Source organism: Acanthochromis polyacanthus, chromosome 22 (genome assembly GCF_021347895.1).
Source record: "Acanthochromis polyacanthus isolate Apoly-LR-REF ecotype Palm Island chromosome 22, KAUST_Apoly_ChrSc, whole genome shotgun sequence".
NCBI lineage: Eukaryota > Metazoa > Chordata > Actinopteri > Pomacentridae > Acanthochromis > Acanthochromis polyacanthus.
The window spans coordinates 27,791,499-27,809,512 of NC_067134.1; the positions used below are offsets into that span (position 1 = coordinate 27,791,499).

At 38.3% G+C, this 18,014-nt stretch overlaps 1 long non-coding RNA gene across 1 annotated transcript; it reads left to right on the top strand.

Annotated features, from left to right (window-relative positions):
* Nucleotides 1-8,958: 8,958 nt before the first annotated feature.
* Nucleotides 8,959-17,701, top strand: LOC127532187 (uncharacterized). The gene is made up of 3 exons (XR_007939576.1): nt 8,959-11,127; nt 12,850-12,959; nt 16,448-17,701. It is a non-coding gene; the product is annotated as an uncharacterized LOC127532187 (long non-coding RNA).
* The last annotated feature ends 313 nt before the right edge of the window (nt 17,702-18,014 follow it).

The window sequence follows — 18,014 nt, forward strand, 5'->3', positions numbered from 1 at the left end:
TTCACGAAATTTCGTGGCATGAAATTTCGTTACACCCCTAGTATATATATACATATATATAAGTGTGGACAGATTGGCAGCATCTCTGTAATAATTCCGTTGCTGTAGCCTCTGATGCTAACAGGTGTGTCAGAGAAAGATGTGACGTTTGTGAACTCTTTGTACCAGGCGTCATCATCGTCGTTATTCTCCTGTGGCAATCGGCGCTGGAGAAATGGAAAATGCCTTCTGTTCTGTTCTTGCAAAGACAAACATAAATGTGAGGAGCACTCGTCTTTGCTCAAACAGCTTCTGTGGTGAAGCGTGTGGGAAACACCATCGCCGTTGTAATAAAACTACTCCCAGTCGGCGCCTTTACATCAAATTCCTCCTCTTGATCAGCTTCTAGAACTGTTTTGCAAACTAGAATCTAATTGGAGCGGTTTTATTCCAGTGGATTTGCTCCGGATGCGTCTTATCGTGTGGTAAAGGAAGGAGATCATCCCCCAGCAGCCTCACTTAATGACTTTATTTTCTTCCAGAAAACGTGCAAGCATCGCATGCCCGGTAGTGTACATGTGAAATAATTATTCTTCACAGCTTCTCATCCTCGGCGCTGTGTTTTGCATTCCTCTGATCGCCCCCTATGGCACATGCAACTTGATCCAATGTGCTGAGTAATAGAAAGGCTGCTCTCTAATTGGCCAGACAGCGTTTAAAAGGCTAAAGCTCTGGGAAAATGAAAAGCGAGTGATTATTCTGAGGCTTGTGGTAAATGAAGCTCATAACGAGCGAGGCGGAGCGCGAGGCCACTGGGAACGCTCACATTTCCAAACAAAGCTTGGGAAGGCAGAAGGAAGAAAACAGCGTCAGGGCAAAGAGGAGACCTGGGTTTGGCGTTGTGGTTGGGTTGGATGATGCAGAGTTCTGAATGTGGAAAAATCATGAAAACACATTGCTCTCTAATCCTCAGATACATTCACATTCTGTCTTCTTTAACAACACCTCAGCCTTTCAGCTCACATGACCTCCTCCTGACCCGTCCTCTGATGGCTGTGGAATAAATGAACGGCAAACAATCTCTTCCACTAAGGTGAGAGAAGAGTCATGGAGAGGAGAGTCCTCAGAGCGACACTGGAAGCTTCCCTGCTCTGCTGAGATGATTGTGGAGACTTTTGATTTCAGTGTGGCCTGCAGGGATTGTTACTCTGGATGTGTCAGGTGAAGTTCTGCTGCCTGATTGCTGCTGGTGATTGCAGGTTTTCTGTCCACGAAGCCTCTTAAAGGTCCCAACTTTTTACATTTCCTGTCCAAAAGAAAAGAAAAAGAAAGTCGCCACTTGGATTTAACTAAATAAATAGTTCAGAGCCTTCCATTGGATAATTACTGCAGTGATGAACCGACTTCTTAACCCAAGCTGATGATTGTTGCTCCCAGTAACCCCAGCTCTAGTTCTTGATTTTCCCTCAGGATTAATAAAGTATCTATCCATCATCCATCCATCCATCCATCCATCCATCCGATGCAGTGAGGAGCTTCTCATTTCTTAAACAACCGTGTCGGAAGACATGTCCTCTGGTCATGTAAAGGATGTTAATCTGTCTCAGAAGGGTCAAATTATTGGTCTGCATCAAGCAAACAAAACAACTAAGGGGATGAAATGACTAAAATCAGGTTAAGATACGTCCAATGCATCATTAAAACCTGAAGGATCGTGGAGAACCATCATCTTCTAGGAACAAACTCGTAGATGATCGTAGGAAACCAACAGTAGAACTCACGGCTGTTTAATAGAGAAAGTAAGAACATTTCCACATGAAGGGAACTCAAAGGATTGGGACTAAACAGCTGTAGCTCTAAGAAAGCCACTGATCATTGAGGATGATCAGAAAAAAAAGGCTTCAGTTCGCTAGGTAGCATAAAGGTCTGACTCTGGATCAATGGAAGAAGGTCATGTGGTCTGATGAGTCTAGATTTACCCTGTTCCAGAGTGATGGGGGATGTTCTGGAGAAGATTTTGTCCAACTCTCCCATCATCAATAGAAGATCTTGGTAGAAAATTAGTCCAACTCTGGACAGAAGCTTATCGAAATGAAGGTGGTCCAATGAAATATTAGAGTGTGCAACTTTTTTTGGCCTGGCGGTGTATTTTGCAAGTATTTCAGCTAATTTTCTCTAAACTTTCGTCATTATTTCCAAGAATGAGCCGGACAGTCTGATCTGTGGTTCTCTGCCAGAGAACGGTGGATGGTTCCCTCTGGATCGGAGGCGAGCTGCTTTTTTAACAAGAAAATGGAGCATGAGATGTACAGAAATATTGCACTGAACCACTGAGGTGAAAATGAATCAGACAGCGAAGCTCTGGAGTTACCAGTAGACTCACGTTCCAACCCTCAAGTGACGGATGCAAGCATCAAAATGAGTTTCTTCAGAGGGTTGGAGTAAAAAGAATGAATTAGATGAGATGGAATATGTCTGCTAACAATCCAAGGTTTGGGTTTAAGGGTTTCAGTATGACGTAAAGCTGTTGGTGTTGGGACACAATCTACACATCTACTGTTTACACACCGAGACGTCATTAGTTATTCAACCTGGAGGAAGGTTGAAGGAAGCTGATATTTACTTTCTACTCACTGAGACTCAAAGGTCAGAATTTGATGCAGTTCAATGATAAAAGCGCAGCAGCGATTAGTCTCCGTCTCATCCGTCGACTTTAAAACATTTGATAAATGTACATCAAACAGAAGTCGATGGCTGCTGCCTCCGGGACCCAACATTACGATTTGTTTAGAAACGACTTCTGTGCAAAACAAATGGATGGCAGCAGAGCAGAATGAGCTCCACACGTCTTGTTGTGTTCACCATAAATAACGTTTCACATACCATCATCTTCTGCCTTCATCGAGTCCTGATCTTTTCTGACCAGGAGCAGAAAAATAAAACCTGCTGCAGAGGAACTCAGATGTGTAAAACAACCCTAAATATTGATATGTGGCATTAATATTGATATCTGCCAGGAGAAACTGTCCTTGTCGATGACAGCACTTCAGAAACATGAATAATTTTCTGTCATCTACAGCAGATAGATGGGATTTAAATAGGAAGCATACATCAGGGCGAGAGGCTGGGGCGCCACAAACGCCTGACAGAGATAAGTGTGACAGCCAGGCTGAATTTGAATTGCGCGAGCCATGAATTAACTCTTAATGTCCAGGGACAGGAGCCGAACCACTGGAACCGACCGAGGCTCACAGCTCACCTTCTTCTGAAAGCAGCAGCAGTCTCACATTTATGACCAGCTGCAAGGTTAGCGAGAATATTTGCATATTCGCATGAGAGTGGAGTCTCATAAATAGCTGATGGGCTGTGAGTATGAAGATCATTTGATGCGGAGAGCAGCAGGTAAAGGAACAAGGAACCCGTAGCTGCTTCCTGTCTGTTTGATGTCGGTATGTTTTATAATTTAGCGAACCTGGGGGAAGGATGGCTCTCACTTCTATGCAGTACACAGAGGATGTGTGAGAGTCTCTGATGTATGGAAAGGTGATCTTTGGAGTGTGTTCCTCCACCACAGCAGTGCTTCATGTGCTTTCTAAAGGCAGTTCAGAGGTTTACAGCATCGTATGTACGGTTCGTACAGGATTAGTATCAACTCTGGAACAGTTTGTGTAGCTAAGATTGAAGAATGTCGTATAACCGTATGAAACACAGACACATGTAATTACATGTAGGTTATGTACTCTATCTACACATCCTGAGAAGTTACGACGCCAGTGTTAGCATTTAAAACGCCTTCCTACGATTGTGTAGATCCCATTTGTGTTGCTACAGATTGTAAATTTATAAGAATATGAATGTAAAATAATGGCAAGTTCATGAGGTAAAATATTAGATTGCTCGGTGTTCTTTTGTCATTTTGTTTCTCATTTTTGTCATAGTTTGTCTTTTTTGTTGTTTTTTTGTCTGACTTTTGTTGTTTTGTTTCTCATTTTTGTCATTTTGTGTGTAATTTTTGGAATATTTTGTCTTGTTTTTGTTTTTTTGTCTTTTGTCATTCGTCTCATTTTGGTCGTTTTGTGTTTCCTTCTTGTCTCGCTTGTGTTGTTTGTCTATTTTTGTTTCTCGCTGTTGTCATTTTTTATCTCATTTACGTAATTTTTTGTCTCGTTTTTGTCATTTGTCTATTGTTTGTAGTTTTCTAACTTTTAGTCTAATTTTCTGTCTATTTTTTGTTTGTTTCGTGCCGTTTGTCTCGTGTTTTGGTCATTTTGTTTCTCTTTTGTGTCATTTTGTGTTTACTTTTTGTCTAACTTGTGATTTTTGTCTCATTTTTGTCATTTTGTGTTTTGCTTTATTCATAGTTTTGTCTGTTGTTTTTGTCGTTTTGTGTTTCCTTTTTGTCTCGTTTGTGTTTTTGTCTTATTCTTTGTGAATTTGTTCTTTTTTCTGTCATTTTTTTGTCTCTTTTCGTCCATTTTTCTGTCGCTTTAACTTTTTTGTCAAATTTTTTGTCTTTTGTTTTGTGTTGTTTGTCTGACTTTTGTCATATTGATCGTAAAATAAAATACTGTATCATCAGTTCCAGATAGATGTGACTAAATGTTGTGTTCCTTTGTAGACACTCTGTGATCTGGAAGTTGTGATGTGGAAACGATAAACTGAGGCTGTTGGAATTGAATTCATTCTTGTTATTATTGAAGAAATTTCAGGTTGTTCATAATGTTTTGACTACAGAGGTTCTCTTTGGGTTTCAGTGAGTTGGCAGCCGCTGCTATGGTCTGTCTGGCTGTATTCTGTTACTGTCTTTATGAATCATGGATGCTGACACGCTGGTGTACAGCTACATACACTGAGGCTCCATTATTGAGCAGAAAACAGCATCTTTGCTACAGTAAGTTTTCCCACTGAAATATACATAAGCTACATCACGTCTTTAAAAATACAGAAGCAGCAATTGCAGTCCTTTCATATTTATTCCCAAACTTTGGAGATACAAAATTTGTCCACTTGAAATTCATCTCCGGGCTAATGTGATAGGAGCACACTAAATCCTTGTTGTCTTAATTAGAGCTTAGAAGCTGCTCAGGCCTGAAGGTAGCTGGTGAGATACTTTGGGGAAAATAGTTAATTAGTTATTGTTGAAAGTGCAAAGAGCCAAATCAGTGTCAAAGCATGATCACTTTTTACACTTTCAACGTGAGGTTTCCAGTTTCATCTCAAGACAAAATGCCTCTTTATTTCACATTTATGTTGATGTTTTGAAACATTTCTCCAACGTACAAGCAACAGTTGGACTTTAGGAGACGGCCCGAAGTGCTCGTATGGTCTCAGCATATTAAACCTTATTTTCCTTTGATCAGAAAAATAATCAAATCCAAAGAGATGTTTTTGTACGTTTTCTGAGGCTATAACATCATTTTGTAGTCTGTTTTTTTCTACCCCTTTTACATTCTTCAAAAAGAAAATGCTATTTCTGGTAAGATCACAAAATAACTGTGAGCCTCAGAGAGTTCACATTTCTTTGTCGATACTTTGAAGCTGTTATCCAGAAATTTAAAGATTTGGTGCTGTACAGTCAGAGACAGGATGTTAGATTAGCCTAGCGTAAAAACTGTATGGAGAGAAACAGATAGCCTGTCTGTTAATGTGAAATTAAATCACAACTTTACTTGAAACACTTCAGCGCTAATATTTTTGAGCCAATTGCAAAACCTATGTCCTGTTTCAGGGCATATGTGACCTTTTTTAGCTACGGTCTGTAAATAATTTAATCCTCTGAAGCTTTTGGAGCGAGAGGACAGTTAGCCTAGCATAAAACCTGTTAGCATGTTGAAAGAGGTAGCCTAGTTTTGTCTGTTGTTGACATGAAGTTAAACCACAGCTTTACTTTAAACAGTTAAGTGCACATTTTTTAGCCAGTTGCAGATGTTATGATGTCTTCTCAAAAGGAATGTGGGACATTTTGAAGCTGCAGTCTGTAAATAAGTTAAAACTTTGAAGCTGGAGCCAGAAGACAGCTAGCTTAGCCTAGCATAAAATCTGTTAGCAATTGGTTGTATGATATCAGCATTCATTAAACCTTATTTTCCTTTGATCAGAAAATAATCAAGTCCAAAGAGATATTTATGTATGTTTTCTGAGGCTATAACATAATTTTATAGTCTGTATTTTTCTACGCCTTTTATGTTTTTCAAAAAAAATAAGCGGAGACGGGGGATCATTAGATTAGCCTGATTAGTCTCCCTACTCATTAAAACTGTGAATGGGGAGAAACAGCTGGGCTGGTTTTATCTATTGTTGACATGAAATTAAACCACAACTTTATGTTAAACCCTTAAGTGCTCATTTTTTAGCCTAACTTTGTTTCAAGTTACGTGTGACATTTTAGAGCTAGAGGACAGTTAGCTTAGCCTAGCATACGATCTGTTAGCAAGGAAAACAGCTAGCCTGTTTACTCCATTCCTAACATGAAACTTCAAGCAAACCTACAACTTTTCAGGATTACATTTATGTTTGTGTACTGATTAAATAAAGCACATTTTTTAATGCAGTTAGTGAGCGTTAGATGTGCTGGTAGATATTTTCCTCTACTTTGGAGCTAGCTGTCTGTCATCTTTCACTTTTCATGCTAAGCTACGCTATCTATTAGCTTCAGGTTTGTACTTAACAGACAGATGTGAGAGTGCTATCAATGTTGGAGCTCAACTCTCAGAATGGAAGAATGTAGAATATATTTTTAAAATACAGAACTGTAAGAAATTGGACAGCCAAAGCTGCTGCTCTCCATTTTCCTCACCGCTCACTGAACAAACCTCTGTTTTTTTGGCTCATTGGCTTTGATTAAGTTCCTGACGCCACCACACCAGACTTTTAACGTTGATTTATCAGGCTGGCCACTTTTACATTTCAGGCACCACGTCCAGAGAATAGAGTGAGCTGGTGCATTCACTGGCTGTAAGATGCTTCTGTAATGTTCTCGTAGAATAAACTCCTTCAGTTATTAACTGCGGTCCACGCCACTCTGATGTGGACTTGTGGTCATTTCATTGCCTCATTTGGGTTGTAATTAATCTCGATTAAAAGCACATCCATCTCAGTGCCCGTCTTGCATCCAGTTTAGCGCTTCGGTGCACAAACTCGTGGGAACATGCCCTCAGAGACAGCTGGGAAAGATGACAGCAGAGGCATTAAAAACACCTGCAGAGTGGAGATGGATGGCTGAAAAAGATGCATAAAGGTGTTTCAGGAGATTAATGGCAGCTATGTTTCCTCTTTAACGGCATTCTTGTCAGCTTTTTGTCTCTTTCTCCATTTGTTTTTTTATTTACCTTTCACATTCTAACCCCATTTCTCCCACAGTCTCCCAGTGTTTCTGCCTCTGAAAGTCTAAGCCAAGCTTAAGCCTCCATCGACTACATGCCTCCTCCTCTCGCGGCTTCCTCCTGTCTGATTCTTGCTGCGAGGACCAGGAAATCCTCAGCAGATGCCTGAAAGACTGTTTGGCTGGCTCCGTGCTGTTGACAGACAACACAGCTTTAAATGTGAAAACAAGACTATTTCGAGCAGGCTTTGCAGAGATGAATTTATAGACGGAGAACGGGGGAAGAAACTCCCAGACTTTCTCTTTGCACTTGTTTGACATTTTTCTCCAAACTTGTCAACATGAAATGCTTTGTGAGAACAGCGTGGAGGAAATGCAAACATTTTGTGGCTGTCACAGTGAAGGCTTTCATCCTGAGACGCTGCACACGGATGCACATCACAAAACGTGTTTCTATTGATCAGGATTTCACAGCAGTCGTCTTAAATTTACAAACTGGAGCCTCTGCAAAGATGGAAACAACAACAGCCGGTTCTAAAGTACAATTCACTACCGATTCATGTATTATCTACATGAAAAGGAGCTGGAATTACTGCCAGTATTCAGTACCGGGTAAAGTAAAAGTAGAGTCAATATACATTTAAGGGCCTTTTGACTTTTGTTTTAATGTGTTTTATGTTCATTATGATCATGTCTTTACAAATTCCATCATTTTTATTATGGAAACAATCATTTATTAATTAAAAAATGACTGGATATCACTGAAATATCAATTAAATAACCGTACAAATTTAATAATAACCACCTTCTAATGAGCTAAACAATAATAAAATGAGCAGATTCTAAAATAGTTTTGATTCTTTTCTTCTTATTAAGTTGAGATAATCATGACAGACAAATTAAATCACTTTCAACAAAGTTCTCCGTTACAAAAACACCTCTAAAGGAAGTGTGTTAATTCCAGATCACATGACCTGCTCATTTTGTTTCTTTTTTGGTCATTTTCCGTCCGTTTGTGGGCATTTTAGGTCTTTCTTTGGTCATTTTGTGCACTTTTTTGGCTGTTTTCAGTATGTTTGTTGTAATTTTAGGTATTTCTGTGATCATTTTGCAATTATTTTGACGTTATTTTGTGTGTCTATCATCCTTTATATGATAATTATCTGTCTCACTGAGTCATTTTGTGTTTTTCTCTCGTTGTTTTGTGTCATTTTTTTGTCATTTTGTGCATCTTTGTGCTCATTTTGCTTCATTTTTGGTCATTTTCAGACTTTTGTGGTTATTTAAGACTTTTTGAGGTCTGTTTGTGCCCCTTTGTGACCGTTTTCAGTATGTTTGTTGTAATTTTAGGTATTTCTGTGATCATTTTGCAATTATTTTGACGTTATTTTGTGTTTCTATCATCCTTTTGTGTATTTATATGATAATTATCTGTCTCACTGAGTCATTTTGTGTTTTTCTGTCATTATTTTGTGTCACTTTTTGTCATTTTGTGCATTTTTGTGGTCATGTTGGGTCTTTCTGTGGTTGTTTTGTGCATCTTTGTGCTCATTTTGCTTCATTTTTGGTCATTTTCAGACTGTTTTGTGGGTATTTAAGACTTTTTGAGATCTGTTTGTGCCCCTTTGTGACCATTTTCAGTCTGTTTGTGGTAGTTTTAGGTGTTTTGTGGTCATTTTGCAACTTTTTATTGTTATTTTGTGTGTCTCTCATCATCTGTGTCTTTATATGATATTTATCTGTCGCATTGAGTCATTTTGTGATTTTCTGTGGTCATTTTCCGTCTTTTTGAGCATTTTTTGGTCCTTATCAGTCTGTTTGTGGTCATGCTGTGGCTTTTTGGGGTTGTTTTGTGTGTCTTTGTGCTCATTTTGTTTCTTTTTTGGTCATTTTCCGTCCGTTTGTGGGCATTTTAGGTCTTTCTTTGGTCATTTTGTGCACTTTTTTTGGCTGTTTTCAGTATGTTTGTTGTAATTTTAGGTATTTCTGTGATCATTTTGCAATTATTTTGACGTTATTTTGTGTGTCTATCATCCTTTATATGATAATTATCTGTCTCACTGAGTCATTTTGTGTTTTTCTCTCGTTGTTTTGTGTCATTTTTTTGTCATTTTGTGCATCTTTGTGCTCATTTTGCTTCATTTTTGGTCATTTTCAGACTTTTGTGGTTATTTAAGACTTTTTGAGGTCTGTTTGTGCCCCTTTGTGACCGTTTTCAGTATGTTTGTTGTAATTTTAGGTATTTCTGTGATCATTTTGCAATTATTTTGACGTTATTTTGTGTTTCTATCATCCTTTTGTGTATTTATATGATAATTATCTGTCTCACTGAGTCATTTTGTGTTTTTCTGTCATTATTTTGTGTCACTTTTTGTCATTTTGTGCATTTTTGTGGTCATGTTGGGTCTTTCTGTGGTTGTTTTGTGCGTCTTTGTGCTCATTTTGCTTCATTTTTGGTCATTTTCAGACTGTTTTGTGGGTATTTAAGACTTTTTGAGATCTGTTTGTGCCCCTTTGTGACCATTTTCAGTCTGTTTGTGGTAGTTTTAGGTGTTTTGTGGTCATTTTGCAACTTTTTATTGTTATTTTGTGTGTCTCTCATCATCTGTGTCTTTATATGATATTTATCTGTTGCATTGAGTCATTTTGTGATTTTCTGTGGTCATTTTCCATCTTTTTGAGCATTTTTTGGTCCTTATCAGTCTGTTTGTGGTCATGCTGTGGCTTTTTGGGGTTGTTTTGTGTGTCTTTGTGCTCATTTTGTTTCTTTTTTGGTCATTTTCCGTCCGTTTGTGGGCATTTTAGGTCTTTCTGTGGTCATTTTGTGCACTTTTTTTGGCTGTTTTCAGTATGTTTGTTGTAATTTTAGGTATTTCTGTGATCATTTTGCAATTATTTTGACGTTATTTTGTGTTTCTATCATCCTTTTGTGTCTTTATATGATAGTTATCTGTCTCACTGAGTCATTTTGTGTTTTTCTCTCGTTATTTTGTGTCATTTTTTTGTCATTTTGTGCATTTTTGTGGTCATGTTGGATCTTTCTGTGGTTGCTTTGTGCGTCTTTGTGCTCATTTTTGCTTCATTTTTGGTCATTTTCAGACTGTTTTGTGGGTATTTAAGACTTTTTGAGATCTGTTTGTGCCCCTTTGTGACTATTTTCAGTCTGTTTGTGGTAGTTTTAGGTGTTTTGTGGTCATTTTGCAACTTTTTATTGTTATTTTGTGTGTCTCTCATCATCTGTGTCTTTATATGATATTTATCTGTCGCATTGAGTCATTTTGTGATTTTATGTGGTCATTTTCTGTCTTTTTGAGCCTTTTTTGGTCCTTTTCAGTCTGTTTGTGGTCATGATGTGGCTTTTTGTGGTTGTTTTGTATGTCTTTGTGCTCATTTTGTTTCTTTTTGGTCATTTTCAGACTGTTTTGTGGAGATTTAGGTGTTTTGTGGTCATTCTGTGGGTCTCTGTGGTCATTTTGCAACTTTTTGTTGTTATTTTGTTGCTCTCTCTCATCATTTTGTATCATTATTTGATAATTATGTGTCTCATTGAGTCATTTTGTTTCTTTTTGAGCCTTTTTCCTTTGTCAGTTTGTGTCTCTTTGTGGTCATTGTTGGTCATTATCAGTCTGTTTGCGGTCACAAAATGTGTCTCCTTATTTTTTTCATTCTGTTTTTCAGTGCATTGTTTCCTCCAGTCTTTTCAGCTCAGTGTAAAGCCCCATTCTGTGCTCAGTGTGCCGGTGCTCTATCAGCTCTAATGAGACACACCTGAGGCTGCTCACCTGTGGAGGAGGGGCCTACACCGTGAGGAAGACATCAGCTGAAAGGTATGGACTTCTTTCTTCCATGAAAACAAAGTAAAGATGCTGCAAAAGTGACCTTTTAAAGGTTTCTTTAAAACTGTAGTCCAGCAGCCTGTCATCAGTCGGAGATGTTCAGTCTGAAGTGTAGCTTAAAGCCCTCTGGTGGAAGCCTGGGCAGCGTTCTAACATCCATCCTACTGTACAGAGGCAGAGATTTAGTGTCCCAGCAGGTAGCGTGTCACATATACATGAGAAGATGGTCAAAGCTGAAGGTGCAGTATGATGATGGAGACGCTTACACCAGCTTTATGTCTTGTTTTTGTCATTTTGTGTCTCATTTTTGTGGTTTTGTGTCTCGTTTTAGTCATTTTGTGTCTCGTTTTAGTCATTTTGTGTCTCGTTTTAGTCATTTTGTGTCTTGTTTTAGTCATTTTGTGTCTCGTTTTACTCATTTTTTGTCTCGTTTTAGTCATTTTCTGTCTCGTTTTAGTCATTTTTGTCTTGTTTTACTCGTTTTGTGTCTTGTTTTAGTCATTTTTGTGTCTTGTTTTAGTCATTTTGTGTGTTGTTTCGTCATTTCGTGTCTTGTTTTTTTGGTTTTGTGTCTTGTTGTTGTCTTTTGTGTCTCATTTCTGTAATTTTGTGTGTTGTTTTTGTCGTTTACATCATCAAACTGTTTCCTAAAGAACGGGTAGAGCAAAACTATGTCCTCTCTAATTATGTTGGCACATGAATAAAAGTTGGTTTTCAGTGTTACATCAAAGCCATCTTAAGGCAGGAAGGAAAAATATAAATCTGTAATATTCATTTGTTATGTTTACTATTGTATACGTATTTTTACGCTGCCAAGGAACGCAGCAGAATTATGTGACGATTGGCGAATGTCTGTCTGTCTGTCCGTCTGTTTGCAACATTATTCAAAAACAGACCAGTGGATTTGGATGAAATTTTCAGGGAAGGTCAGAAATGACACAAGGATAATGCGATTAGATGTTGGCAGTGATGCAGCTTATAGTCTGGATCCACTCGCATCTTCACAACAACAGCATGACAGAATTCCAGGTTGTTTTCCAGTATTTATGTGCAAATTATCGCCTAAACTTCTTTCTCCACTCTCTCAGTAATTAGCTTTGCATTCGTGTTGCTTTTAAATCTGAGGTCCAAAGTGTCAGAAGTGGAACAGTGACTGATGTGATTTAATATTTCCATAAATCCATTCCTCAGCCGCTCTCAGCTTGATGTTGTGACCTCCTCTAATCATCTCATCTCCCTTGTCAAATCCTCTCCCTGCCGTCCCCACACCGATAAGCTGCTCTGTTTGCAGTCCTTCCCATCTATCGCACAAATCCCAGCCTCAGAATGCAGCCGTGCAGGCAGGAAAACAAAAAAACAAAGGTATAATGTGAAGCCAGAATAGATAAGAGCTGCTGTATGGTGTCAGGGCGAGCTTTATGGAGAATTCAATCAAACCTCAAGTGTCCGGGAGATTAATCGCTGCAATTATTCACACCCGACTCCAGGTGCTGTTCATGTGAGAAGAAATGGATTATATTCCCCCTGCAGACGGAGCAGCTGATAAATAGTTTTTTAGCAATAATCAGGCACCTGAATCTTTTCAGTTAACTTCAGCTCTTAGAAATGTGGGAAAAACTTTGAGACCCGGCAGGCTGGGGTCAGAGGAGGTCGATGGGGAAGACGAGGTCAACGTTTTACTCACAACTTTTCCTTCCAATTTACTTAACACAGGAGAACGGCTTCCTCACTGGAACATAATCGAGAACGGAATTAAGTGTCGGCAGGCCAGTATCAGCGGAGGATTGTGGAGGAAGTGAGGGCTGATGGGAGAGAATCACAAGGTAAAGGAACCGCTGCCAAGAGAACTATTCCAGGTCTCTGTATGGTCACAAAGATACGACAACAAACACAAGCCAAACAAAAAGGAAGCACAAACCGACAAAAACGAGAAACAAAATGACAAAAGTCCGACAAAAAGGGACAAAAATCAACAAAATGATTGCAAAAACGTGACACAAAAACAAAAAATGACAAAAAAATGACAAAAAATTACACAAAACAAAACAAAAGAGACAAAAAATTTCCCCCAAAATTTACAAAGAGGCAATAAAATGGACAAACAAGACAAAAAATGACAAAAGCGAGAAACAAAATTACAAAATAACAACAGTGAGACAAAAACGAGAAACGGTGACAAAAGTCAGACAAAAAAGACCAAAAAACAAGAAAAATATGACAAAAATGAGACAAAACAAAAAGAGACAAAAAATTGGACAAAAAAGATACAAAGCGACAAAAAATTGACGAAATGAAAGAAAAAAGGAACAAAACAACAAAAAATACACAATACAGCACAAACAAGACAAAAAGGAAACACAAACCGACAAAAACTTGAGACGGACAACAAAAGTCAGACAAAAAAGACAAAAAACTATAAAATCAAGAAAAAACGTTCCAAGAACGAGACACAAAACGATGACAAATACACAATAAAACACAAGCGAGACAAAAAGGAAACAAAATGACAAGTCGACAAAAACAGGACAAAATATTCCAAGAACGAGACACAAAACGACAAAAGCAAGAAAAAAATGACAAAAAAGTTACAAAGTGACAAAAAATGGACCCAAATGAGACAAAAACATTACAAAAAAGCAACAAAATGATGACAAATGCACAATAAAATGTAAGCAAGACGAAAAGGAAATAAAACGACAAGTCAGACAAAAAAACACAAAAAATCTACAAAAACAGGACAAAATATTCCAAGAACGAGACACAAAACAACATAAATGAGAAAAAAGTTACAAAGTGACAAAAAATGGACCCAAATGAGACAAAAACATTACAAAAAAGCAACAAAATGACAACAAATACACAATAAAACACAAGCAAGACAAAAAGGAAGAAAAGCAAGAAACAAAATGACAAAAAGAAAACAAAATCAAAAACACAAGACACAAAACATGAGACAAACGACTAAAATCAGTCAACGCTAGCCTTGCCTGGCGCTGTGATGTAAATTGAAGGAACCAACAGATTTTCACAAACACACAGACTCACAAACACACAGACTCTCACAAACACACACACAGACTCACAAACACACAGACTCACAAACACACAGACTCACTATCATCCCTCTCACTTCTCCAGCTGACAGGAGGCTCATAGGTGTGAATGATGTCATCGTTAGCTCCACCCAATCATGACAGATCTCCTTCCTCTGGGCGTTGGAACACCAGCGTCAGCTCAGATGAGGAAGGAGGCGACTCACCCACGAGGAAGCTCTGAACCCGGCTTCTGCTTTCGTGTTATCGGCCTGCTTTACTTCATTGCAGAGAGATTGTTCCCCAGAAATGACTTTAATCTGGCTTGTTTTCATCTCAGTCGATGTGTTTCTTTCTTGCGGTTTGATGCACGCTCTCCGTGTCGCTGAATGCTTTGGCATGTGTTTCATGTATTGTTTTTATTTTTATTTCGTCCCCTGATGTTAATAACAAATTAGGACAAGAGCCAAAATCTACTTTCATCTGTTTCTTCCTCTTGTTGGCGTTCAGCTGTCTGACTAAACACAGGAAAGGACCAGTGTCTGTCAGCGTTAATTACTTATGCAAATGGCAGCAGCACAGTAATTACATCCTGCCGACACACACACAGTGCAGCTACAAGGACGTCCATCCTCATGAGGTTATTATTAAAAGTATCATTCCTTTATAAAATCAAACGGCACGCAGATGTGAGACACACGACACGAAAACATGAGGTAAACGACACAAGTCAGACAAAAAAAGACTAAAAACAAGACAAAATATTACAAAAATGAAGCAAAAAATGACAAAAATGAGACAAACAACACGAAAACATGAGGTAAACGACACAAGTCAGACAAAAAAAAGACTAAAAACAAGACAAAATATTACAAAAATGAGACACAAAATGACAAAAATGAGACAAACGACACAAAAACATGAGGTAAACGACACAAGTCAGACAAAAAAGACTAAAAACAAGACAAAATATTACAAAAATGAAGCAAAAAATGACAAAAATGAGACAAACAACACGAAAACATGAGGTAAACGACACAAGTCAGACAAAAAAAAGACTAAAAACAAGACAAAATATTACAAAAATGAGACACAAAATGACAAAAATGAGACAAACGACACAAAAACATGAGGTAAACGACACAAGTCAGACAAAAAAAAGACTAAAAACAAGACAAAATATTACAAAAATGAGACACAAAATGACAAAAATGAGACAAACGACACAAAAACATGAGGTAAACGACACAAGTCAGACAAAAAAAGACTAAAAACAAGACAAAATATTACAAAAATGAGACACAAAATGACAAAAATGAGACAACTGATGTGAAACAAAACAAAAAAAGAGACCAAAAATTAGGCAAAAGTTACAAAGCAACTAAAGAAATGGACAAAGGAAAAACAAAAATGACACAACTGAGACAAAAAATGACAAAAGCGTGAAACAAAAAGGCAAAATAACGGACAAACAAAACAAGCGAGGCAAAAAGGAAACACAAAACGACAAAAGCTAGACAAAAAATGACAAAAACTATACAAAATATTACAAAAATGAGAAAAAATGAGACAATTGACACAAAACAAATTAGAAAAAAATTTTGACAAACGTTACAGAGCAAAAAAAATGTATGCAAATGAGAAAAAAATTACAAAACAATTTTAAAAAATGGAACAAACTCACAAAAAATACACAATAAAACACAAGCAAGAAAAAAAGGAAACAAAAAACGAGATAAATGACAAGTCAGACAAAGAACAACAAAAACAAGACAAAATACTACAAAATGACAACAAATGAGACAAATGACACAAAAATTAGGCAGAAAAGTTACAAAGCGACAAAAAAGGATACAAAATAGACAAAAAATACACAATAAAATACAGGTGAGACAAAAAGGAAACAAAAAACAAGAAACAAAACAACAAAAGCGTGAGAAACCGCAATAATCAGACACAAAAAGAAAAAAAACAACATAAACAAGACAAAATATTTCAAAAATGAGACGCATCATGATGCTGCCACCCCCGTGTCGCTGGGCAGGTCTCATCCAGAGCAGGATTATCAAAACCAAATGATGATCTCTGAAGCTGTTAAATGAAGCCAGTGACAAAAACTGCAGTTCCTCAAATGTCCACTGTCTGATTAATTTGTAATAAATGAAACATAATTAAGGGTGTTTGAATGGCGGTTACCATTACTGGATGGACCATGACCCAGGGATGTTTCTGTGATTCGTCTCAATCCCACTCACATTCCACGTCTTTGCTCATTTTAGGATCATCCAGGAGTTTAAAGGAGTCCGGTCCTGGAGAGATGTGACGGTCGGAGCTACAACACTGAGATCACAGTGAGTTCATTCATCTTTTTAAGCAGTCAGTGGGTGAAACTAACCCGTCTCACAGCGGTCTAAACCCAGCTAACATTCCATATTAGCGCGTGAACACTCAAGTAGTGAATGTTTGGGCTTGTAGAAGGGCAGGGTACGCTGATGAAAAGATCCATAACACAAGACAAAACCAATGCGATATCACTGAATGAAATAAATAACTGCTGAACCCAACAACAATGGCGACTTATCTACAGTACCGTTCATAAGTTTGGTGTCACCCAGACAATTTCATGTTTTGATGAGACCATTAAGTACAAAATAACTCAAAGAGTTCATGATGGACCAATGGACATGTGTTTGACGAATGGACATCTGTTGGACCAATGGATATGTGTTGGACAAATGGACATGTGTTTGACGAATGGACATCTGCTGGACGAATGGACATGTGTTGGACCAATGGACATCTGCTGGACGAATGGACGTGTTGGACGAATGGACATGTGTTGGACGAATGGACATGTGTTGGACGAATGGACATCTGTTGGACCAATGGACATCTGTTGGACCAATGGACGTGTTGGACCAATGGATATGTGTTGGACGAATGGACATCTGTTGGACCAATGGACATGTGTTGGACCAATGGACATGTGTTGGACCAATGGACATGTGTTGGACCAATGGACATGTGTTGGACCAATGGATATGTGTTGGACGAATGGACATCTGTTGGACCAATGGACATGTGTTGGACCAATGGACATGTGTTGGACGAATGGACATGTGTTGGACCCATGGACATGTGTTGGACCAATGGACATGTGTTGGACGAATGGACATCTGTTGGACGAATGGACATCTGTTGGACCAATGGACATGTGTTGGACCAATGGACATGTGTTGGACCAATGGACATGTGTTGGACCAATGGACATGTGTTGGACGAATGGACATGTGTTGGACGAATGGACATGTGTTGGACCCATGGACATGTGTTGGACCCATGGACATGTGTTGGACCAATGGACATGTGTTGGACCAATGGACATGTGTTGGACCAATATAATGTATGGATTTTATTTTATTTATTTATTTTTTTAATTGTGTGGAAATTGAGGGTTTATGGTTGGATGGCCTAGGGGAGGTGGAGTGGGGGAATGGTGGGTTGCATGGTTTATTCCTTTTTGCCACTCTATGTACGGATATATTGTTGGATAAAAGAAAATCTAATAAATGATAAGTATCAAAAAAAATTCAAGAGTTCACAAGGAAAATTGTGACTTAAAAGCAAAGATTTGGATGAAAAAACAGCTCATTGTTGCTTTAAATCCTTTATTAATAGTGTGGACCTCTGTGGTGTGGCACATGTTCAGAGTCTCTGCTTCCTTAATGACTCTCTGACTTTCATTTTTCCTAAAATCCTGAGCCTTGACGCCCAGGGGACAGAAAACAGGTGAGAACTTGTTGCTTTTAGCTGCAGGGTTAAACGAGTCGGTGCAGAGGGAACAAA